This window comes from Tamandua tetradactyla, chromosome 7 (genome assembly GCF_023851605.1).
Source record: "Tamandua tetradactyla isolate mTamTet1 chromosome 7, mTamTet1.pri, whole genome shotgun sequence".
NCBI classification, from domain to species: Eukaryota; Metazoa; Chordata; class Mammalia; order Pilosa; family Myrmecophagidae; genus Tamandua; species Tamandua tetradactyla.
The window spans coordinates 78,377,405-78,403,196 of NC_135333.1; the positions used below are offsets into that span (position 1 = coordinate 78,377,405).

At 37.7% G+C, this 25,792-nt stretch overlaps 1 protein-coding gene across 19 annotated transcripts in view; it reads right to left on the reverse strand.

Annotated features, from left to right (window-relative positions):
- Positions 1-25,792, reverse strand: part of EPS8 (EGFR pathway substrate 8, signaling adaptor) — a 288,863-nt gene that overhangs the window by 201,972 nt on the left and 61,099 nt on the right. For 8 of the 19 annotated variants that reach the window (XM_077170191.1, XM_077170193.1, XM_077170190.1 and 5 more), the window contains exon 1: positions 5,675-5,932. The exons of 6 other annotated variants lie outside the window; for them this stretch is intronic. The gene's annotated coding sequence lies outside the window, so the exon portion shown is untranslated. Of the gene's footprint in view, positions 1-4,718; positions 5,393-5,674; positions 5,933-25,792 lie in introns of those variants that run through there. 5 more of the 19 variants (XM_077170204.1, XM_077170202.1, XM_077170200.1 and 2 more) reach the window with 3 other exon arrangements.

Here is a 25,792-nt window from a genome sequence, read left to right on the forward strand (position 1 = left end):
TTATTTCCAATTCTTAGATAAGAAAACTAATACAGATAAGGTCTATCTGATTTCAAAACACATTCCATAATTTAAATATATATTTCCTTTAGCACCTCAGGATAGTGAATTAGTTGCCTGGAGGTCTCCATTCTCTGAGACTCATGATGACAGAAGGCAGAGATTCTGTCTTATCCATCTTTGTATTGCCACAATGTGGCACAAAATAGATACTCAACAAATGCTCAATAAATAATGAATGAATGAACAAATGAAATGTAGTAATGTTCAACTTCCTCTGTGAGAAAAGCATTGCAGCCCTTTTTAAACCTTTATAGTTTAAGAAATATGATAGTGCTATTTTCATTCAGCAAATATTTTGTGAGCGTGTATCATATATGATGTGCTATGCTTAAAAACTGCAGGGAATTTAAAGATAATTGCAACTCAGTTGCCAGCCCTTGAGAAACCTCAAGTCCAGTGGGAAAAATAGGGTTAAAAAAAAAAAACTAGCTAATACTACCATTACTTGTTTTAGTTTCCTTAATCCTCTACTATTTTTCTCTCTTTAAAGAACCTCATTCTTTAAAAACTGGAATACATACCTTAGAGAGCAAAGTTAGTAGAAAAAAAAAAAAAACAGAAGAAGAATTTCCATAGATCTCAAATGCACATGTTTTTGAGCCATTCTCATTTAGTGGCCATTTAAGGAGCATATAGTGTTAAAGAAAAGAATAAAATCAGGGATACTGTGATATTATTCTTGCTATTTTTCTTTTTTTGAGAAACAGTATAGCCCACTGGAAAGAGCATAGAGTCAGAAAGGTTGGGGTTCCAATGCCATCTCTGTCCCTTTCACCCCAGGTGGACCATAGACAAATCACTTCCTTATATTTGGACAAGTATTTCTTAACTGTAATATCAAGACAAAGAGAACTGCCTTAAAGGACTCTTATAAGGGTTACCAGAGATAAAGTATATGACACTTCCACATAAGTTTCTCAATAGAGGACAACTCTACTGTTATGTCAGACCTCTCTTAAATTTTAATTTAACAATATAACATCTGTAACTCCAATGTCAATAACACAAAGAGTCTACTTGAAAAAAAAAAAGCCATCTATGGCAAGAGGACTGGCACAGGACAAGACTGAAGAGCATATAGTTATGTCTCAGGTTTCTAGATGCTGCATGTATCCTCTGCCTCTTCTCAGCATACTCCCTGCAATCCATTATTTCAGATCCTTTTTGTGGAAAATAAAATGTCCTTGTTTCCTATGGTAATATCTAAAAGAACTCTGTATTAACAGTTTCCATTTTCCACAAAGAGGAATCTCTGAATTAGTGAGGTAGAGGGAAATCAATTATGTACAATGTCCAGAGACCTAGACAACGTCTAGAGACCAGAATAGCAAAACTATTCTTTATGGGTGTGTGATGGTGGATACATGAAAACTTATGCATTTGTCAAAATCCATAGAACTTTATCACAATTAGTGAACCCTAATGTAACAACTTTTTAAAAAATCATTTAGCTAGGGGTAGGGACATGGGAATGTAGACTGTGAAAAAGAACCTAACTGTATTAGCAATGGGTGAAACAACCTCACAAAAGGGAATTGGGTGGGAGAGGAGCCAAGCTAAGTAACTAGGGAAGTTGGTACAGTCCGTAAGACTAAAATCAAAAGGAATTGCACATAAGCACTGTACTCTAGTTGATAAAGTTATTTCCCAAAGGGGTACAGGTTAATAACTCCAATATTGCCCACATGTATACTAAAAATGGGCAATCTAGTAAATGGATGGTATATAGTGGAAGCCAGGCTTTTCATTATTTATTTGAATGAGAGTTTAAAGATAAGCAAGGGGAGGAGGCTGGAATGATAGATGTGGTAATGGTTTAGGGTTGAAGACAACAGTATGAACTCATATTTAACTTAATACAAATATACATGGTTACACATAGAAATATCTATAGATATGTATATATGCATAAATTAGCATACACATATTTTTCCAACCTGCCAGATGCAGAGGGCCTAGAAACCCCAGTAGCAACAAACATACCCAGACCTAGATTTGTTTTCTAATATCATTCACCAGTAAAACGAACCAGTTTCCTTAGAGAAATAGCTGACCATAGAACTGAGGCAGGAAATGTACATCATACGCCTGGAGCAACATGTAGTGCCAGAAAGAAAGTGAATGTTCCAAAAAAAATTTTAAATCTAAAATGTCAATGGTATGTCAAAGGGAGACTCAGGAGGCAGTTGAAAGACTTCCCAATGGCCAAAGCTGGAGCAATTTGAGCCACAATATAAACAAAATAGTATTGGATTAAGCCCAAAGCATAAAACGAATAGCTATGCATTCACACCAATGTAAATCAATGATAGCATAAATAAATAAACAGCAAGGAGAAACAAATCTTCTAGGCAGAATTCCAAAGGATTTTTGTAGTTACTTTGCCCTCAAGTAGAAGGAACATCACTCTCTACTCCTTAAGTGTGGGCTGCACACAGCGACTTCCTTCCAAGGAGTATAGTACGGAAATGGAAAAAAGAATAACTTTACATTGGAAAATCATGACAAACACTATCTTAGCCAGGTGACCAAAATCAAAACCAATAGTGATAATTATACTGATAGGATGTACCTCTGGATATGATGTCAGCAAAACAGCACTTGACCTCTGTGGTCTTCCTCCAGGAAACATATAACACCAATCTAATCATAGGAAATGTCAGAAAAATCCCAGTTGGGAGACATTCTACAAAATATCTGACCAAAGTCATCAAAAACAAGGAAAATTAAACACACTGGCCCAACTAACCAGAGCTTAGAGACATGACAAGTAATTACTGGATGGAACCTAGAACAGAAAAAAGATATTAGGTAAAAACTATGGGACTCTGAACAAAGGATAAACTTTAGTTAATGCTAATGTACCAATACTTGTTCATTAATTACAACCAATGTACTACACTAATATAAGACATTAATAAGAGGGGAACTGGGTATGGAAGTACTGGGAACTCTACACTATCTTCGTAATTTTTCTGAACTTGAAAATGGTTCGGAAAAAATAAAGCCTATTAAAAACTCACATTCAGCAATGCACCTAAAAAGCAATAAAGAGGTTGTAGTGAAGTACTGAAGAACAACACACTTTCTATACATGTAGTCAACTTAAAGTATTTGCTACAATTCCAGTAAGGATTTTTTCTTAAGAATATATTTCCAAAAACTAAAAACTATGCACAATTTCACATAATAATTCCCAGCAAGGCTATAGTATAGTCAGGGTATTTTATTAACTAAAGTACCATTTTTAACTCTTACATACCATTATAGATGTCTGAAAGCTTAGAATTATCATTTACATATGTTGTTCTGTGATGATCCAAATAACCACCGAATATACTAAACACAACTCAGATAAACCAACCTGAAGTTTATATAAATCATATCAGTGATGAAATACTTAATCAACAAAACTTAAAGCATCTAAAGAGAAAAGTAAATATATCACCTTCTATTAGGGATACGGTACTTTCTAATACAAAGAGAGCTTCTGCAGAATTCAATATAAGCATATGAAGAAAAGGGGAGTCAAAAGAAGATCAAAACATAGTGGATGAAGGTGCACAGGTAGTTCAGTGGTTAGAATGCCCACCTTTCATGTGGGAGACCTGGGTTTGATTCCCAGACCATGCACCGTCCCCTTCCCCCCCACCAAAAAAAAACATAGTGGGTGAGGGTGGGCCACAGTGGCTCAGTGGCAGAGTTCTCATCTGCCATGCCAGAGACCTGGGTTCAGTTCCCGGTGCCTGCCCATACGAAAAAAAAAAACATAGAGGGTGAACGGTTATGTAGTACAGTGTAAAAAAGAAAAGAAAAGAGCTAGGATTTGAAAAGTTGCAAATAAAACTCTGACAAACAGGGAGTAGCAAACATTTATGTTGTATCAGAAATGAACAAAGTGTTCAAAATTAGATACTAAGTTTCCTGATAAGAAACAAAAAAGAATAAAATGAAGAATCACCCTACACACAATTTTGCTTAATGTATTCTTAGCTATTTAAAAAAACTAAAAATTAGTATTTAATGCTATCCAATGACATTGAAAAGTGAAAAATATTACAGAGAATGTACAGAATACTGTGAACACTATCTCAGAATAGTGGAATTAAAAGAAAATTTTCATTTCCTTTCTTTTCTTTTTTTCCCTACAGTGAAAATTGTGGAATTTTAAAAAATCTTAATCTGTATATTTTGTCTTAAAGGCATCCTAGAAACTACTAGTACATTTCTGGTTCATTCTACTCTATTCTTTGAATAGAAATTCTATAAATGGTTTTAATTTTCATATTGAAAATAAAAGTATGAACCCATGACAAAATCTTCCACCGGAAAATTAAGGACCAAAGCAATATATCCAGAACACTCCACTCCCAAAGAGAAAATACATACTGGCTGAGAGAAGGAATTAAAGTCAACTGTTTACATTGACTTTAATGTAAACAGACTCACTATCACTTGATCTAAATTACTAGTGCACACTTTCCAAAACCCAAGGAGCTGTAAAGGAATAAGTATCCTTTCAAGGGAAATAAATTCGAAGCAATGCACAACATAGTTACTTTAGGGTTTTTTTTTTTAATAGTAAAAAAGGCCTTCCCAGAATCCTAATTTCCCTATCTCTCAAAAATGACCAAGCCAAAAATCAAACTACTCACCTGCAATCAAGTTTTTTCTGAATTCTTCTCTTGAGACATTAGCTGTTTCACCTAGTCCCCTTACTGTCTGAGGCACTTCATTGTAAGATTATTTTGTAAAGGAGGATTCCGATTCCTATACCACTCTAGATGTCTATGGATTTCAAATCCTAACGCCACAGCATCCTGCCCCAAGGAGAGTCTAAAAGTACTACGGGTATTAAGGAAGAAGAACGATTTGAGAAACACTGTCCAAGAAGGGAACAATCGGTGCAAACATTTTGCATGCGGGTAGTCCTCGAAAGAAGAGAGAAAAGGATGTACATTCCAAGAGAGAACAGAGTATACTTCGGTGGGAATTAACTGACAACGACACCAGACAGGCTTTCTTCCCAAAAAGTAAAATGGTGAGTAAAGTGGAGCAGGCTAAAAACAGGAAAGTCAACAGGAATGAGGGAATGAAAATTATTCAAAAAACAATGAGCGATCTTAACTTGAGAGGATGTACGATAGTGGGACTTTAACCCAAAGGGTCCTTTGAAAAGACCCCCCCAGTAATGGGTGCGGAGTGGGGACTGGGGCTTTCAAAACCGCAAGTCTAAGAAAATAAGCCGAGAGAAGAACACTCGGTCTGCCGTCGCCCCACCGACAAGGTAGGCGCAGGTGTACCTGCCGAGGCTCAAGTTTCCCGGAAACACTGCAACGACGGTGGGCTCCGCTCTGCCCACCCTGCGGGGCCCGGGGCGCGGCGGGTGCCCGGCGGCGGATCCGCGGGCGCCAGGACCGGGCGCGGTCGCGCTCCTGCAGCAGCGAGCGCCCTCTCACACCTGGCTCCCCACCAGTTGAAAGCAAAGTGAACCAAGGCGGACGGCGCCTGGCACTGCCGCGATCCAAGCACACAAAGGCAGATTTTTTAAATCGAGGCAGAGTTGCAGCCGCTGGACCTCGGCGGGCGCCTGTAGTCGAGGATCTCTTACCTCGGATCCACCCTCGGGGCCGCAGCCTTCCCTCGAGGCGCCGCGAGCCCTGACGAGATGGGAGGCGGCCGGGAGAAAGCCCGCGACCTAGACCGCACCCTCCTAATTCTCCGCGAACTGCCGAGCCGTCTTCAGTGCCCAGCTGATGAGAAGCGATCTCCCCGGGCGAGCACAGCCCCGACCTCGGGCGGGAGAGACCGCCTAGCTCGCCGCAGCCTGTGAAGTCTGGAGCTGCCCGCCCGCTCGCCCGCTCGCGGCCAAAGCCAGCCGCGCAGCGCATGCCCAGTGCCCCGGCGAAAAGCGAGCTATCGCGCGCTGCGCAATCCGCAGCTGGCTCCGCTCTCCAGATCTTGTAGGCAGCCGAGCTGCGGAGCATCTGGTCAACCCCAACGCTGGAGGCGAAGGGGCCCACAGGCCTGGTGGGCGGGAGAAGGGGCCTGGGGGCGCGCCAAGTTATCACCGGCACGATCAAAGTCCGACCAGGGTTGTTAGCCGCCGACGAGTTTCCAGAAGTGCCCTAGCAAGACTGACTAGTAACCCGGAACCCGTGAAGAGGCATTGAGCTTGTGGAGAAGTTCGCCCCCGGGCAAGCTCTGAAGCCCTGGGCAAAGAGAGTGATCCGGTTACAGCGCCCGGGGTCCTGTTCACAGCACGTGGCCACTATCCTAGGAGCGCCATACCCAACGACTGGGGCAACTTTCCTCATCCTTGTCCTTCTCGGGTCCTCAGACCTGTTCTCCCTCTTTGTGGCCTTCCTCCTTTTTTGTCTCCCCAATCCTTACTATAGACTAATGGTACCCACGGGCACTCTGGGAGTCTCCAACTTCTGTTCCCTAGCTTCAGCTGGCAAGCCCAGGCCCGCCTGGCATGCCTGCCTTGACTCCCATTTCTCACGTAGCTCTTGCAAGAACCTGGTTCATAGTCGATGCTTCTTTCACTTAGTAGCTTTTGTACCTTAACCAACCCTCAAAACCACTCTGTCCTCCTTGGGTAGCTCGGGAAGCCACTAATTAAGAAGTCCATTGGGTCCTGTACTGTGTATTATCTTTAAAACATCTCAGTTGTCATGGGTATCTTACCGCAGCACCACCACCACCACCCCAGCAGCTCCCCTCCTTCACTTTACCATATCCCATCCCCCCTCTTTTGTAACTTCTTTAAAGTCTATTGGCTTCCAGAAGACAAGGAAAGACTATAAAATGTGGTTTAACAGATTAGACCTTTCGGTTCCCGGTGCCTGCCCATGAGAAAAAAAAAAAAAAGATTGGACTTCCTTGCCTTGTGAAAGGAGGAAAAAAGCGCAGGTAGGACATGAGATAGCAGGCCAGGGTGGAAATTATCACCATTATGCTAAAAGTTAGAAAATTTCTTAGAGGTGAAGTCCAGGCCAACAAGGAACACTCTCTGATATGTTCACCAGATAACCATTCAGCTTCCACCTGAACATTTCCAGTGTTGGAAATCTCTATTTTTATCAGTATCATGTATAATATGGTAGGTTATTGAATATTTACTGATGCCAGGAGCAATTTACAGTCATTGTTTCTAATCCTTAAAATGTGATAGGTCTTATTACACCCACTTAGCACTTTAGGAAAATGCAGCTCAGGAGTGTCATTCTTTTTTTTCCAAAGTAAGTGCTGATGCCAGAATTGAAATCCAAGATTGCGTAACTACAAAACCTGCATCATTTAATTTGAGGATGTCAAATTACCTTTCCTCTGCTTACACCAGTGGTCCTAGTTCTGCCCCCTTGGAACCACACAAAAGTAGTCTAATCTTTCATCTACATTGTAAACCTTGAAATATTTGAAGCAAACTATTTTGAAGCGGCAGTCTTCTCATACTTTCCGCTTCAAAATCTCTGGTTCTTTCCACTGTTCCTCAAATGACATAGTGAGCCTTCTGATTCTTCATTCTTATCTTTAGATTGTGCACTCAGAATGGGACACCACATTCATATGCAGTGAGCCGAGAACTGACTTACAAAGTGATAGAAGCATATGCTTTTAGTAATGGAGCCCAAACCCATATTAGCTTTTCCTTTTAGCCACCTAAATCCTTTCTTTTAGGCCTTACCTAGAGTCAAATAAAACATGTATGTCTGTTTCATATGTACTGCAAAAGGTCCTTCTTACATGTCTATACTTCTATAATTCTATATGTTTAAGCCTAAATTTTCTTTTATCCTTATTAAATTTTATCTTGTATACAGTTTTAGGACCTAATTTCAGATTTTAAAAGTGTATTAGTGATCGCTTATGTGCTACTTTGAAAGTATTATGTACCCCAGAAAAGCCCTGCTTTAATCTTGATTCAATCTTGTGGAGACAGCCGTTTCTTTTAATCCTGATTCAAAAATGTAGGTTGAAATCTTTTGATTAGATTAGCTCCGTGGAGAGATGACGCACCCAATTGTGGGTGTTAACTTTTATTAGATGGAAATGTGACTCCACCCATTCCAGGTGGGTCTTAATTAGTTTAATGGAATCCTTTAAAAGAGGAAATGTGTTGGAGCGTGCCAGAAATGACAGAAGTCACAGAACTGACAGAAACTTCACAGCAGAGTTGACACAGAATTGGACATGTGGAGAACAGAGGCACAGATTTTTGGAGATGGTTAGAGCTCAGTAGACATCACCATGAGATGTTAAACAAGCCAGAAGGTGGAGAGAGCCAAGGGAAGCCAAGAGATGAAAGCCAACCCCATGGAAGCAAAGTGAGGAACCCCCAAAAGAACAGAGTCTGGAGTCCAGGAGCAGCGGAACAGCAGATGGCATCCACATGACTTTCCAGCTGACAGAAGAGTTCCTGATCCATCAGCCTTTCTTGAGTGAAGGTCACCTCCTGTCGGTGTCTTAATTTGGTCACTTTCACTTCCTTAGAACTGTAAACTTGTAACATATTAAATTCCTCTTTGTAAAAGCCGTTCCAGTTCTAGTATATCACATTCCGGCAGCTTGCAAACTAACGTAACTTACAACTTTATCACATTTATAAATTTTATGGACATGCCTTCTATGTCTCCAGTTAAATCTAATGAACAATAACATTGAACAGGCTTAGAAAAGAGCCTGGAAACTAACTACAAAATTGATTGCAGAATAAAGATCATTTATTACCAGCAGTTTTCAAGATTAAACACTTTAATTCATACAACCATATCATAACTAACAAAGATTCCATGTAAGATTTTCTAGATGGTTTGCCAGAATAAAAATTCACTGTCTCTAACATACCTAAATCCACCAATCAAAGTAACTATTTAAAAAAAAAAGTTGAACAGGATCTATTTTCAAATTAACCCATCCTGTTATGTAGTGATCCCCATTACCTCTTCTAAGTGCATAGAGCCATTATTAATAAGAGCCATTATTAATAACCTGTTTTAGAACTTTGCTAAGAATTGATGTAAATTTGTTTATAAAGCAACCCCTTTACAAGTTTTCCTTTTTGAAAATCTCATAATTTGTTGGTGTTCATGGGATGAAAATGATGTAGGGCAGAATGAAGATAGTTATATAAAGTGAAGGTAGATACTTCCAAAATGTGCAGGGTAGAAACAAAAGTTGGGGAACAGATAGAGTCATCAGCTGGGTATAAAAGCTAGATCAAACAAATGTGTAGAAATTTTAATGGCTAAATATTTTCTGGAGACTAAGAACTACATCTAAACTACCCAGGAGTCAGATGCATTCTTCAAGTACCCTTCCTTTCTCCCCTAATCTGCTGTATGAATATAATATAGGAACTGCTAGATATAGCTCTGTAGATTGGCAGTCATAAAGACATAGAATACAAAAACATATCTGTAGATAAATCTAGAAAGATATACTATAGTTTAGAATATTATTTTATTTTTATGACCCAATCTAAAACTTCTAAGTATAATTTGGTAGATAAGTGATTTAAATTTTGGTTGCCACCATCATTATTACTTAGTATTGCTGCATGAACAAGACAGTTGCTTGGATTATCATGTTTGCTCTTAATTTAGGTGTTTGGGCTTGCTTCTATTTTGTAATTGATGTCTAGTTTATATTTCTTGTTTTTTATGGTCCTTTACATTTATTTGGGTGTGAGAAAGTAGGTTTCCTTCATTCCTTGAGTGTGAAAATGTTTTATTTTAATATGTGCCACCTAACTATAAATGTGTAAACTTTTTCAAGCATGATAGGAAATGAAAAATTATTAACAAAGATTTTTCAAGTTGAGTATCTACTTTACCTACAAAGTGATACACAGACAAGAAACTTTGCTAATTGACAATTAATAAATGAATATACAATAAGCTTAGGCCTGGAGAAAATTTTTTGCCTCTCTCTTTCTCTCTCTTTTTATTTTATTTTTTATTACTTTTTTATTGTATAATATAACATATATACAAAGCAAAGAAATAAAAAAGCAATAGTTTTCAAAGCACTCTTCAACAGGTAGTTACAGAACAGATCCCAGAGTTTGTCATGGGCTACCATACGATCCTCTCAGATTTTTCCTTCTAGCTTCTCCAGAATAAAGAAGGCTAGAAGGCGTAAATACTTTTTTATCATCACAATCAACTTTCTTTCATTCTTTCTCTCTCTCTCTCTTTCTCTTTCTTTCTTTTCTTTTCTTTCTTTCTTTCTTTCTTTCTTTCTCTCTCTCTCTCTCTCTCTCTCTCTCTCTCTCTCTCTCTCTCTCTCTCTCTCTCTCTCTCTCTCCCTCTCTCTCTCTCTCTCTCTCTCTCTCTCTCTCTCTCTCTCTCTCTCTCTCTCTCTCTCTCTCTCTCTCTCTCTCTCTCTCTTCCTTCCTTCCTTCCTTCCTTCCTTCCTTCCTTCCTCTATTTCTTTCTTTCTTTCTTTGTGAAAAATAACATATATACAAAAAAGCAGAAAATTCCAAAGCACAGTACCACAATTAGTTGTAGAACATATTTCAGAGTTTGACATGGGTTACAGCTCTACAATTTTAGGATTTTACTTCTAGCTGCTCTAAAATACTGGAGACTAAAAAATATATCAATTTAAAGATTCAGCAATCATATTCATTTGTTAAATCCTATCTTCTCTGTATAACTCCACCATCACCTTTGATCTTTCTATCCCTCTCCTTAGGGGTATTTGGGCTATGGTCATTCTAACTTTTTCATGTTGGAAGAGTCTGTCAATATATGGGGTAGGGGGCGATGCAACAGTGGCTCAGTGGCAAGAACTCTTGCCTGCAGAGCTGGAGATTCGGGTTTGATTCCCGGAGCCTGTCCATACCAAAAAAAAAAAAAGAAAGAGAGAGAGAATATGGGGTAGGGAGTTGGAACTATCTAATGTTCTGGAGAGATTGGGCCCTGTAGGTTTTAGGATTTACCTGGTTCAGGGACCAATCTGGAGGTTGTAGGTTTCTGGAAAGGTACACTAGTGCATGGAATCCTTTTGAAATCTTATATATTGCCCTAGGTGTTCTTTAGAATTGGCTGGGATGGTCCTGGTTGGGGGTTGGCAGGTTATGATAGGTAGCAAGGTCTAACTGAAGCTTGCATAAGAGCAACCTCCCAGAGTACCTTTCGACTCTATTTGAACTCTCTCTGCCACTGATACTTTACTAGTTACACTTCCTTTCCCCCTTTTGGACAGGATGGAATTGTTAATCCCACAGTGGAATATATATAACTCTCTTTTTATAATTGAGTTAGTTATTTCATGGTGATGAATACACAACTATGTGATGATATTGTTAGCCGTTGATTGTGCACCATGTATAAAAAATATGGGTGTGAAGATTTTTCTCAATTAAAAAAGAAGAAATAGATATCCACAAAGGAAAGAAAATCCAACAAGTGTTACTGATGTAAAAAATATCTTAAACCTCTTTAAGAATTTGATAGTATGAAGTGGTCATTCATTCAACAATTACTTTTGCGGTCTATGACTAATTATTAAATAATAATTTGGTTGAGTCTAAAATTACAGCTAGGAAGAGAGGACAAATCAAGGGAGGCCAAGTGGAAAAAGGAATGAGATGCATAGAAAAATTAATGTAAAACTAAGGAAAAAGAGGAAACAAAAGATAGAACATTTTATGAGCTCCTTCAGACATGGAGCTTCTTTATCTTGTATACTACACTTGTATATTCCATATTTGACATGATGTTTATTAAGATTTAGACAGAAAGATGAAGCAGATCATCTGAAGATGTCTCCAGCTACGAAGCATCTTAATCTCGCACAAGACATACTTTGATATGCAAACAAAGCAAAACAAATCACTGAAATATCTTAAGTGAGCCATAGGCCAGCTGCAAGTTGAGGAAGCTGCCTTTCAACTCCCATATGTTAGCTGACTACCCTGGAGGGAAGATAGAGTGGTCTCGGGTCCTTGGGCCACCTGGGTCCCAAGAGAGCTATAGGAAATCCTTTCTGGAGAAAAATTAGCATCAAAATAGTGTCCCAGAAGTCTCCTCAAATTTACATCAAGCAAATAAGAATTTATAATTAATGATCACAAGACACAAAAGAATATTGATCACTATCAATGAGAATTTGCAGATATACATATTTAAATTTATCATGCAAAAATCTCATTAACTGTGATCTAACTGTTTAAGGAAATAAAAGGTGGAATAATAAACAAAAAACTATCTAAAATGCTTAGGAAGACATAAAAAGGAAACCACTAGGAACTTTGGAGAGGAAAGATAAAATGGTTGCAATTTGAGACACAATGGATGAATATCAGATTAGACAAAGCTGAAGAGAAAATATCAGCTGTATATGAAGAAATTATCTAGAACGCAGCACAGAGGGAAAAAAAGAGATGAGATATAAGAAAGATTACGAGATGTAGAAAATAGAATGCGAAGACCTTACATGTATCTAATCAGAATCTCAGAATGAGAGACTAGAAAGAATAGAGTGGGAGCAAGATGTGAAGAGAAAATAACTGATAACATTTCAGAACTGATATGAGACATGAATCCTCAGAGTGAGCATGGCACATACATTTGTTAAGTAGAATTCATGAAAAGAAAACTAGAGAAAGTATATGTATCAAGTAAAGTAAGATGCATGGAGAAAAAATAAACCAAAATACAATGTAGTTAAACTGCAAAATACCAAAGAAAATGGTAATCCCATTCTGGGAAAAAAGATATATTATCTATGTAGGAAAAACAAGTAGAATAAGTAAAGATTGTTCACCAGCAATAATGGAAACCAGAAAATAGAGGAATATCTGCAAAATGCCAAGAGAAAATAACTGTCGATTTATAATTTTGAGCTCCCCCAAATTATATTTCCAGAACAAAAATGGAATTAAGACATTTTTAGTGAGTAAAAATCTATCCATTTACCAACTTTTCCAGATGAACTTCTAAAGCAAGCTTCCAGAAAGAATGCAGTCTCAGAAGAAACTGCTGGGATGCAAGAAAATATGGTAAGTAAATGAACTTATAAACATTTGGTCTAATCTAAAAAAAATTGTTCTTCATAAACAATGACAACAATAATAATAGTAATTTCAAATTTATGTAATTTTTTAAAAACACAACATAATGCTGGACAATGTTGTTTAGAAGGTATTAGGGTATTAATTTTAAATGCCCTTAAGAAATATAATCACAATACAACTGGACTAAATCTCCAGTTTAAAAATGGTGTCAAAATAGTTTTTAAAAATCTATCTATATGCTAATTAGGAACACTAGGATGAGCAAAACATTAGATATGCCAAGTATATAATAATGGAAAGAAGGCTGATAAAGCTATACTGATATTAGATACAACTTTAAGAAAACAAAAGCTGGGTTACAGATACAGAGTGTCACTCTTGCATAATGGCAAATCCTCCAAGAGAAATAAATAAATATACCATCATAGTGAGTAAAATTTAACACCTCTTAACTATTGATGTTATTGATAATAATAATAATAGATAGTATGCTGTTTTGAAAGGATTGTGTGCCCTAGAAAAGCCATGTTTTAATCCTGAGCCATTCTGTGGAAGCAGCTGTTTCTTTCAATCCCTATTCAGCACTATAGGTTGGAAAATTGATTAGTTTATTTCCACAGAGATGTGACTCACCCAATTGTGGGTATTAACCTTTGATTTGAGGGAGATGTGGGTCCACCCATCACAGGTAGGTCTTGATTAGTTTGCTGGAATCCTTTAAAAGGGGAAACATTTTGGGAAAAGTTGGAGAACATCAAGAGAGCCACGAGGACCACGAGAGCTCATGCAGCCTTTGGAGATGACAAAGAAAAATGCCTCTGGAGGAGCTTCCTGAAACAAGAGGCCTGTAGAGAAAGCTAGCAGAAGTTGCCATGTTCACCATGTGCTTTTCCAGTTGAGAGAGAGACCCTGAACGTTATTGGCCTTCTTGAACCAAGATATCTTTCATCAATGCCTTAGATTGGACATTTTTATAGACTTGCTTTAATTGGGACATTTTCATCACCTTAGAACTGTAAACTTACAACTTATAAATTCCCCCCATTTGAAAGCTGATCCATTTCTGATGTATCCCATTCCAACAGCTAGCAAAACTAGGATAGGTAAATAGATAGATAGATCTATATAGATATATTGCATGCCTCAATTAGCAAAGACATGTTCTCATCAAGCCCTAAGAAATATTTATGTAAATCAACAAGAATATCTTGACACATTTCAAAGAATGTGCATAATCTAGATGAGGGATTAACAAACTTTTTCAGTTAAGGCTCAGATAGTAAATATTTTAGCTTTGCAAGTCATGTAGTCACTTTCAACTACTCAACTCTGCCACTATCAGCCATAAACAGTATGTAAACAAATTGCCCTGGCTATGTTCCAATAAAACTTTATTTGAGCACATTGAATTTGAATTTTGTATTACAATTTTCTCATATCTTAACATATTAACCTTCTTTTGTTTTTCTCAACCATTTAAAATGTACCAACCATACTTAGCTTGCAGGCTGTAGTAACACAGGTGACAAGCCAGGTTTGACCCACAGGCAAAAGTTTGCTGAACCTTAATCTAGACCATCATCTTAGTTTACAGAGCAATACAGTTAGAAATTAACAGCAGATTAATTTTTTTAACAATATAAGCTTAAAATTAAACCTAAAATTTAAATAACGGAAAGCTTTAACTTCTAAAGTTTAATTTAAATAAGTGGGAAACTGACTTCCAAATAACTCATCCATCAAAGAAAAAATCATAATGAAAATTTTAAAATGCTTAGAACTGAAAGTTATATCATGGATCACAATAAAAAACTGGAAATTACGCAAAATAGGAACAGAGAAATAAATGTTGGTATATTGGGACAATGAAATATTATGTATCAATGATTCTGAGCAAACAATATCTCTGTGCAGCAGCATGGATTACTCATAGAAATATGAAATTGAGTGAAAAGTCACAGAATGTTATGTTCAATAAGAGACTCTTTTTACAAAGTCCAAAATCAAGCAAAACTAAATGATATACTATCTCAGAACATGTGGGTTTTAAAACTTGTTTATAAACAAATGATTATTTATAGTAAAATTCAGGATAGTAATCTCTGAGGGATAGGAAGAGGGTTAAAATGGGGAGGTTACCCCAGATAAATTACAGTAGTATTGTAAGGCGGGTTCCAAGTGTTCACCTCAGTTGTTTTCCTTGCTCCTGCAGGTGGGAAGGATTGTAGAATTGAATTCAGTAGGAAACACCTTAATGCAAGGATACAGCTACAGCTTGGGAAACAGTGAAAGAGCTGAGAAAGAATGATAGAAGACAGAGAAGGTAATTGCAGCACTAGCTTGTGGTGAAGATGTTAGTTGGACTCAGGTCAACAGAATGTCTTATTGCCTATTACTGGCCTTTGAATGACTATTGAATGAATGCTTTCTGAGCAGAAATACAGGTATTCTATTTCTAATTTTAAATGTGGAAGTTTATTTTTACCAGGATTTTAAAAATTTATTAATTTTTACTTACATGCATTCTGTACCCTCTAAGCAAAAACTCCTCCATCCGCCCCCTTCCCCCCCCCCCCCCATTTCCTGGTAACGTCTAATCTACTTTGTCTCCAAGACTTTGGTATTTCTAGGTATCTCATATAAATGACCTCATACAACAGTTGTCCTAATGCTCCTTGTTTATTTCATTCAGCATAATGTTTTCAAGGTTCATCCATGCAGAAACTTGATTCCGAATCATTCGTTCTTTCTTATGGCTGAATAATACTCCATTGTGTTTAGGTAGCACCGTTTGTTTATCCATTCATTTGTTGATGGACATTTAGGTTGTTTCTATCTCTTGACTGTTGTGAATACGACTGTCATGAATATCTGTGTATAAGGATCTGTTTGAGATTCTGTTTCAGTTTCTTTGTGTATATACCTAGGAGTGGAATTGTTGAATCATATGGTAACTTAATATTTAACTTTTTGAGGAATAACTGTATTGCTGTCCACAATAGCTAGACCAATTTAAATCCCCACCAATAATGAACTATAGTTCCAATATCTCCATATCCTCTCCGATAGGGTATTGTTATTTTCATTTTTTCTTATACTTTTTCTTATACATTTTTTCTTATAATAGTCATCTTTGTGGGTATGAAGTGGTATCTCATCATGGTTTTGATTTGCATTTCTCTAGTGGCTGATTATGCTGAGCGTCTTTTCATATGTTTATTGGCCATTTGTATATCCTCTTTGGAAAAATATCTAAGTCTTTGCCTGTTTTTTGTATTGGGTTGTCTTTTTGCTGTTGCTTTAAAAAAAGTTCTTTATTTATTTTGGATGTTAAATCCAATTATCTCATGTGTTGCTTCTAAGTATTTTCTCCCATTCCAAAGGTTATCTTTTCACTTTCTTGATAATGTTCTTTGATGTACAAAAGTTTTTTTTTCGATTTTGATGAAGTCAGATTTATCAGTTTTTTCTTTTGTCGCTCATGCTTTGGTGCCCTCTCTGAGAATTCATTGCCAAATCCCAAATCAGGAAGATTTGCCCTTCCATTCAAGAATTTTAATGCTTTTGTAAAATTGAGGGAAATTTAATTTTTGAACCCAAGGGCTTTTGATCCATTATTAGTAGCACCTGCATATTCTTTAAAATGCAAAACAGACATGATTTATTTTATCTTTTTAAGATAATTTTACTGCATACTCCACAGGATTGGAAATTTGTCATTTGAAAACAGCACTTATTTCACTGTTTATAGTTTTGTCTAATCAAATCTAAGGTTTATATTTGTCTATTTGTGTCTAAGCAAGAGAGCAGATGAGAATCAAAAGGAGAAAAGTAGAAAAAGAGTAGTGGAAAATCTTCAAAAAATCATCAACTGTTAAATTATAGTATAGCTATAAAATGGAATTCTATCTCATGACTGAAAAGACTGAGATGATGACATTAATTACTAAGTTGAGGGGACACCCAATTAAGTTGGGGGAAGAAGCAAGTTGCAATGAAATATAGAGAAGGAAAAAATTTATGTAAAAAATAATAACACCTAGAGAAATATGTCAGTTTTTTTAATAGTATTTTTTATAGGGGTGACAGTGTAGCTAGGAATTGCTTTCAAGGGTTAGAGTACATATTTCTGTAACATTTGGATTATTTATTTATTTATTTATTTATTTATTTATTTATTTATTTTTGGCATGGGCAGGCAGCAGGAATCGAACTTGGGTCTCTGGCATAGCAGGTGAGAACTCTGCCTGCTGCGCCACCATGGCCCACCCTCATTTGGATTTTTAGCTATGGATTTGTATTATTTTGTAGCAGATAAAATTTAGCATAGTAATAGTTGTTATCTCTCATGAGTTTTGTGTAATGCTTCAGTCTTGCTTGAAGTCATTATGCTGGTTTGAAGCTGCCGTGTACCCCAGAATTGATCCTAACTCAATATTGTTGGGTGAGATCTTTTTTATTGTGTCCGTGGAGATGTTGCCCACCAATTTGGGTGGTACCTTTTGATTAGGTGGTTTCCATGGAGATATGTCTCCACTCATTCAAGGTTGGGTTGCTTAGTGGAGCACTTTAAGAGGGAACCATTTTGGAAAAAGCTTGAGAGCCCACCCAGCCAGAGACCTTTAGAGACTCAGAAAGAAAACACCCTTGGGGGCACCTTATGAAATGAGAAGCCAGAAAAGAAAGCTAGCAGACATCATCAGGTACCTCCCCAGCTGACAGAAGTGTTCTAGATGGCATTGCCTTTCTTGAGTGAAGATACCCTCTTGTTGGTGCCTTAATTTGGACATTTTCAGGGCCTTAGAACTGTAAGCTTGCAATTTAATAAATTTCTTTTTTAAAAGCCATTCCATTTCTAGTATACTGCATTCCAGCAGCTTTAGCAAACCAAAACACTCACTAGAATATTTTTATTACTGTCCATCCCTAACATCTAAAATTCTGTTTTTGTATCTTTAAATTTACTGAGCTAGGATAACCCCCAGGCTATTAAGCACCTATTTCAACAATTCCCCATGGGTAGGCTCATTGTCATTGAAAATGCAATCTGTTTCCTTAACTTGGCACTCAAACTTTCTCCATCACTGACAGCAGAATCCTCATTGGAAAACAAAACTAAACTAAACTCCTATTACAAATCTGGAAGGTTTTAAAATGCAAAATTACATAAGAGTTATCTCACTCAGATATCCTTGCTACTCAAGATAACTCTAACAACCTCAAAGATAATTTCTTGATAACACTGTATACATCCAATTGGTGCCAAGTCACAAGCAAATATATGCCCAATTCCAGTATAATTTCATCTAAAGATCCAGAAACATGCACACACAGAAAAAATCTCTGAATCTATAAACACTTGTTGACTTGCCAAATACATTAAAACTTTTCCTTCCCTTTAATGAATATTTTTTAAACACAAAGCTTTCAATGTTTATGCCATACTTTCTTAACTAAGATTCTTAAACATAGCATTTCTTATCTTATTAATAATAGTCATCATTGAGGGCATTCAAGACTGTATTACATAGGTACACACCACTTATTTGTTGGGAGCATATGTTTTGAATTTTGTAAAGGTAATGTAGTACTCATGCCGTATATTCATAGCACCCCTAGCAGGGTCTAAGTACATTATTTCTGCAGCAAAACGAACTCACATGAAATGGGATAGAGCTCATAAATAGCCTTGAATCAGTTCAGATCATATTTATTACCGAACAAGTGCAAGGTAGGTCACTTTTTGCCATCAGATGAAATTTGACAAAAAAAAACAAAAGTTAAGGGTCTTTTTACTTGATGTTGCAGACCAGACGTTGTACACCTGTGTAATACTGGCGAAGGGGTGACTGAGACGTTTGCCCTGTACTTTGTGGTCCCAACCAAATGGATATCATTTTTTAATGTTTAACATCTGCTTCTTTAACTTTTTGTGCCTATTCTGTACAGTCTGGCATTCATCCATCAATTTTTTTTTGTATGTCTTACAGCGGGGGTCACATTTCATTCTTTTTCCATGTGAAAATAATGATGCTCCTTTATTGCAGCACCATTTGTTGAATTTTGTTTGTTTTTTGCTTGTTTGCTTTATTTTGGGGAAGTACATGGGCCAGGAATCGAACCCATGTCTCCCACACGGCAGGTGATAATTCTATCACTGAACTACCCTTGCACCCCCCCATCTATCAATTTTTATTGTGTGACTTCCTCTACCACCTTTCCTGCCCTGATAATGAATTACTTTTTATCTGCTGTGAGTTTAAAAATATATAATTTTTTAAAATCTTGTATCAAATTACAGTGAGGAGCCCAACAGTAATATACATCAAATATTGCCTGCATTCTTGGGCAAAATTTCAGCAATTTAAAGACTTTTTTTTCATTTGTTGATGATTCTCATTTGTATTAACAATGTAGGAGATTGTTATCTTTTAAAAAAAAATCCGAACTCCTGCTCTGAACAAATGAAAAATATAGTGTCTCACTCTATAAACATCACCTACTTTCAGGGACTTAGCTCTTATGAAACCACATAATTCTAATATATGTACATATGACTTTTTGGTCACATGAAAATAAGCTAAGGTCTAAAGGTTAATCACTCCTGCATATACATAAAAATAGGTTAGAACAATAAATATTGTAAAGAACTTATAAAAAGTACAGTCTTTGAGTAAAACTTCTAAATAATCACAGACAACTGCTAGTGTTTTTCTTCTCTGCTCAACTTGCAAGTCCTGACATAATTTAACCCACCTTATGCATTTAGCCTTATTCATTAATACTCCTGGTATAAACCTCCCCACAGCTCCACTATGTAGATCCCACCAGTTGCCTTCCCCAAACAGGCTTATCACTGTGACACATATGAAATCTGGGGAGGAATGAAGAGTCATAATCAGAAATACACATAAGAGTGTCCAGCATCCAAACTCCCAAGCAGGAAGGAGCCAAGGCTAAAAAAGGTTGAATACTGGTTGCTAAGAGAGTGAAGTGCTGGAAGCCCTGTGCAGAAGAGAATTGAGAGCACCTGGAACCTTCAAATCCAATCATGTGACTCAAGCATGAGAAAGCATTCTGAGGGTCTCGAACTCATCCATTCAGCAAAATTTCAAGTCACTGAGCAGAGGAATAGACCCTGGGGATACAAACATGAATACAAAATGTTTTTCATCCTTAAGGGCTTACAGTATTCGCAATTAGACAGACATAAACAAATAATGATAACCATACCATGTTGTAACTTAAGACAGTACATAAAAATGAGTACCCAATTTGGCTGCATAAAATCAGGGGAAGCTATACAGAGAGTAGCTCTGTGGTCTTTTACTGACTGCCTTTTGAGTTCCTTGCTTTTCCTCAAGCACTGGCATGTTCCACCACAGTGCCTTAGCACTTGCTCTTTCCTTGGCCTGGAATGCTTTTCATCCAGACATCTACATGGCTCACTCCCTTCCTCTGTCAGGTTTTGGCTCAAATATTATCTCATCCCAAAAGACTTCTCTTACCAACCACCCCATCTAAAAACAGTAGTATTTACCCCCGACCCTCACTTACACACAATCTCTCTCTCTCCTTGGTGTCTTACACTGCATTTTTTCAACAGCATTATCACAATCTGGAATCATCTTACTCAATTATTTAGTGTCTGTTTCCCTCAGGTCCTTCTGTGACAGCAAGGACTTGTCACTTTTGTTCACTTGATACATCCTCAGTGGTAAGCAGAGTTAAATGAGTGATTGAGAAGAAATTGGAGCTGAGTTATGAATATTATGTAGCAGTTTGTAGCAATGGAACAAGGAAATGAAATGCATTTCAATAGTAGTGAGGACCAGGGACAATACAAAGGAGTCAAGACATACCTGAAGGAATTTAAAGGAGAAAAATAAAACGATCTATACCTGGCACACAATGGATTTCCATTAAGTGTTATTAAATAAATAAGTGCGTGAATGAGTGAATAAATGATGAAATGAATGATTGGTTTGTGTTTTAGAAATGTGGGAAGGTATATGGGTGGAATGGAAGATAGGAGGCAGACACCACTTAGGAGGCTGATCTTCTATGAAGAGAAAAATAGTAAAGGCCTGAATGGAGAAAGTGGGAATCAAGAAGAGAATCCACATATGAGCATCAAGTAGAATTGGCATATGATTAAGTATGGAGGAGGCTGATAAGGAAGGATTCTGATTTGGGTGTCCAGAAGGGTGGTGTGCCAGGTTTGATGAAGGGAAGGCTGCAATGGGGAGAGAAGCTATTGCAGTTAGACTAAGGGTTATGATTGAGGTGTTTCTGTCATAGTTGGAGACAACCAATATGGAGTTGAAAGTATTAACCTAGGAGCAACATCAAGGTAGAAGACAGGTTTGGGATAGTATGTATGTCTTCATTTTCAGGAAAATATGTGAAATAAGAAGAAAAAAATTAAGAGGCTAAGAGGCAGAGAAAGGAAAAGGAGCATCCAAAAAAAAAACAGAACGAACAGCTAGGGTGTAAGAGGAAAACTAAGTTCAAGCTTGTGCCTATTTGAACTGCTATGTACTCCAGCAAAGCCAGGTCCTTTAATCCTCATTCAATATTGCTGGGTGGAGATATTTTATTGTTTCTATGGAGATATGACCCACCCAATTGTGGGTAGTAACCTTTGATTAGATGGTTTCCATGGAGATGTGTCTCCACGCATTCAAGGTGGGGTTGCTTACTGGAGCCCTTTAAGTGTGAACCATTTTGAAAAAAGCTTTAGAGTCACCAGAACTGGGAGCGCCAACAGAATAGACAGAGCCCTGGGCAAGTCACTGAAGAAGGTTTATAAAATGAGGAAAGAAGGCTAGCAGACGTCACCATGTGTCTTTTCAACTGAGAGAGAAATCCCAAATATCATCAGCCTTTTTGAACCAAGGTATCTTTCCCTGGATGCCTTAATTTGGACATTTTTATAGCCTTGTCCAAATTATGGCCTTAGAACTGTAAACTTGCAACTTAATAAATTCTCCTTTCCTAAATGCTGTTCTGTTTCTGGTATATTGCATTCTGGCAGCTTTCAACCTAGAACAGCGCTCCATGGGTGCAAACGTTGTACTGCCTTGCTCACCACTGTAGATCCAGTGGCCTAGCACATGGTAAAGAGACACTCAGATACTTCCAAGGAACGAAGTCAGGAAAGAAGGAAAGAGAGAGAGAGATGGAAGGAGGTTTGGAAAGAAGTTGGAAGTATTACTGTTGGCCAATGGTAATACCATATAGCATCAGGAAAGGAAATAACAGCTAAGAACTCGCACTTTTTATTGTAAAATATAACACATATACAAAGCAAAGAAATAAGAAGCAATACTTTTCAAAGCACACTGTTCTAGTTTGCTAGCTGCTGGAATGCAACACACTAAAAATGGAACGGCTTTTAAAAGGGGGAATTTAATGAGTTGCTAGTTCACAGTTCTAAGGCCAAGAAAATGTCCCAATTACAACAAGTCTATAGAAATGTCCAATCAAAGGCATCCAGGGAAAGATACCTTGGTTCAAGAAGGCCAATGAAGTTCAGAGTCTCTCTCTCAAGTGAGAAGGCACATGGCGAACACAGTCAGGACTTCTCTCTCGGCTGGAAGGGCACATGGCAAACATGGCGTCATCTGCTAGCTTTGTCTACTGGCTTCCTGTTTCATGAAGCTCCCTGGGAGGCGTTTTCCTTCTTCATCTCCAAAGGTCACTGGCTGGTGGACTCTGCCTCTCGTGGCTATGCTGTTCTGCTCTCTCTGAATCTCTCATTCTCCAAAATATTTCCTCTTTTATAGGACTCCAATAAACCAATCAAGATCCACCCAAATGGATGGAGACATGTCATCCCCTAATCCAGTTTGACAACCATTCTTGACTAAATCACATCAACCAGGGAGATGATCTCATTACAGTTTCAAATATACAGTATTGAATAAGGATTATTCTACCTTTAAGAAATGGGATTTATATCAAAACATGGCTTTTCTTAGGAGGCATACTTCCTTTCAAACAAGCACACACACTTCAACAAGTAGTTACAGAACAGATCCCAGGGTTTTCATGGGCTACCATTCCACCATCTCAGATTTTTCCTTCTAGCTGCTCCAAAACACAGGATGGTAAAAGAAATATCAATACAATGACTCAGCAGTCATACTCCTTTGTTAATTCTTATCTTCTCTATTACAACTCCTCCTTCTCCTTTGATCCTACACCCAATCTTTAGGGATATTCAAGCAATGCCTCTTCTGACTTTTTCATATTGAGAAGGGGTGTCCACACTAAAGGACAGCAGGATGTAATTAATAGACAATCTTGGAGGGGCTGGTCACTCTGGGTTTCAGGATTTATATGACCTAGGAACCCTCCAGGAATTATAGATGCCAGAAAAGCAAACTTAGTGCATGAAGCCTTTATAGAGTCTCAGTTTGAGCCCTCGGTGTTCTTAAGAGTCAACAGGAATGATGTTGATTGGGGTTTAGCAAATCATGGTAATTAGTATCATCTAATTGAAGCTTGTATTAGATTTGTCTCCAGAATAGCCTCTTGACTCCATGATCTTTCTTGGCCACTGATGCCTTATTTTATTACACTTCTTTCCCCCTTTTGATCCAGAAGGCATTGTCAGTCCCACAGTCCCAGGGCCAGACTCATCCCAGGAAGTCACGCCCCACGTTGTCAGGAAGAACTCACATTTGTTGTGGGGTGATTACCTGGAAGACATTGTTTTAAGCAGTGCACAAGGCTTAACAATTCATTTCTTACAACACCCCTGTGAAATAGGTATTAGTACTATCATCCCCATTTTATAGGTGAGAAACAGGTGAACTTTCCCAGCTTACTCAAGAAATGAGTGACAGAGGCAGGATTTAAAGGCCAGCCATCCTGCTCCAAAAACCACCTTCACACAGATGAAAGAGTGTGGTTTGCGAGGGAACTTCAGGAATGGTAGCTGGGTGGCCTGGGGAGGGAATAGAAGCTGAGGCCATGGAGAGAGCAAGAGCAGATTGCTATTGCAAGGAAGAGAGAGGGATAGAATAGTAGCTGGAAGGAAACAGAGGAGTAATCAAGACTGTTTCATGTTTTTAATGAGCAAGTCTGGAGCATGTGGACGTTCTGTTTACATCACACTCTGGAATTGCTGTAAGAAAATGAGGGGGTTGGATGAAAAGACACACAGGTCTCTTCCAGCTCTTATTCTACTATTCCACAACTTTATATATTTTTTCCTCAGCAGAGCCAGATGGAAGATTTCACTTGGCAAAATTATTTGGAAAAGTAATTTATGACACTTTTAAAGAGATATTTAGAAAGAAACTTGAGGGTGTATTTGTTCTACTTCCTTAATACTCATGAGTCTTTAGTTTTGTTTTTTTTTGTCTTTGTTTTTGGTTTTTTTTTCCCATACTGGCCTATGACATTTCTTATACAAAGGACTTAATTTTTGTTGTCTTTAGCTTTGGCCTATTGACATGTTTCTACTTTTGTTTCTAAAGTTAGGAAAGAAGAAGTCAGGGTCATCTGGGTTTATATTATTTTTTCCATTGCCTTTTTCCTTTCAAACTATGCCCTTTCTTCCATGGAAAAAAAATTAAGTACAGGCAGTTACAGAAAAGCCATGTCTTTTTTCACAATGTTTTCCTAAACTAGTCCAATCACTAGTGTGTGTTTTCTGCAATTATACCTCTACTATCCCTTGAAATACTGCAGGTTTTCTCCTTTCCTTAAATCTTTCCCTTCTGCTGAATTTCTCCTTTCTGCCTCTTCTTCCTCTTCCAAGGGCACATATCAGCCCCAGAAACTGCACCAGAGCCTCATTTTACCTCTATCCCCTCTGCATAAAGCCCTTTCTTGGCATACATCCTTCAATTAAACATATATGTATTATTTTAATTCCTTTCTGTCCAACTTTTCTGTCTCCAATTGCTCCTTTTTCCTTCCACACAAAGTCAGTTTTCAATTATCCACTAGACAGACTATAAGATGGAAAGAGATTGGCTGCAGAAAATGTAGAACTCTTTTTTTTTCCTGGTTTTGGGACACGTTTCACACTTACCAAAATTGGTATATATGCAATTTGGGAAATTCACAAGCCTTCAGACAAAGTAGGCTGTTACTTAGAAGGCATGTCTTGAAAGGAATTAAAAAGCTATCCGCTTACCAAATCTTTGCTCCTTCTTGCTCATTTCTATTCTGGGCGCCCCTCCATGCAATGGATGAATAACATTATCTCTTAGACAAATGCAAATAACCTTCAGAGACAGATCTTTATTTTCCTCTCTAAAGCATGGTTTCTTTCTACTTCAGAATTCCCTGATTATTAAAGTATTTCAGGTTCAAAGTCTTTCTCTCTGAAATTTTTGATGAGCTAGCTTTAGACAGGAATGAAAGTAAACACAGAAGACGATGATATCATAAGTGGATTAGGTTATAATGTTAATAAGAGGTTGAAATAAGATGTGTCTGTCTAGTATCAATAATTGACTCTATTCACATTTTCCCTGACACCTGTGAATCCAAATCCCAGCTTTTATAATAGTAGTTATTTTGGCAGGTGTCTTTGTACCAGCTGAGATGAACAGAGCACAAATAAAGAATCATTGTCAGCACTTTCAGCCTATACCATAATAATGGCACCTCATTATAGAGAGACCTAAAACATTTTGTGACAGCAGGAATTCTTTTTCTAGAAAGCAGAAATCTCGA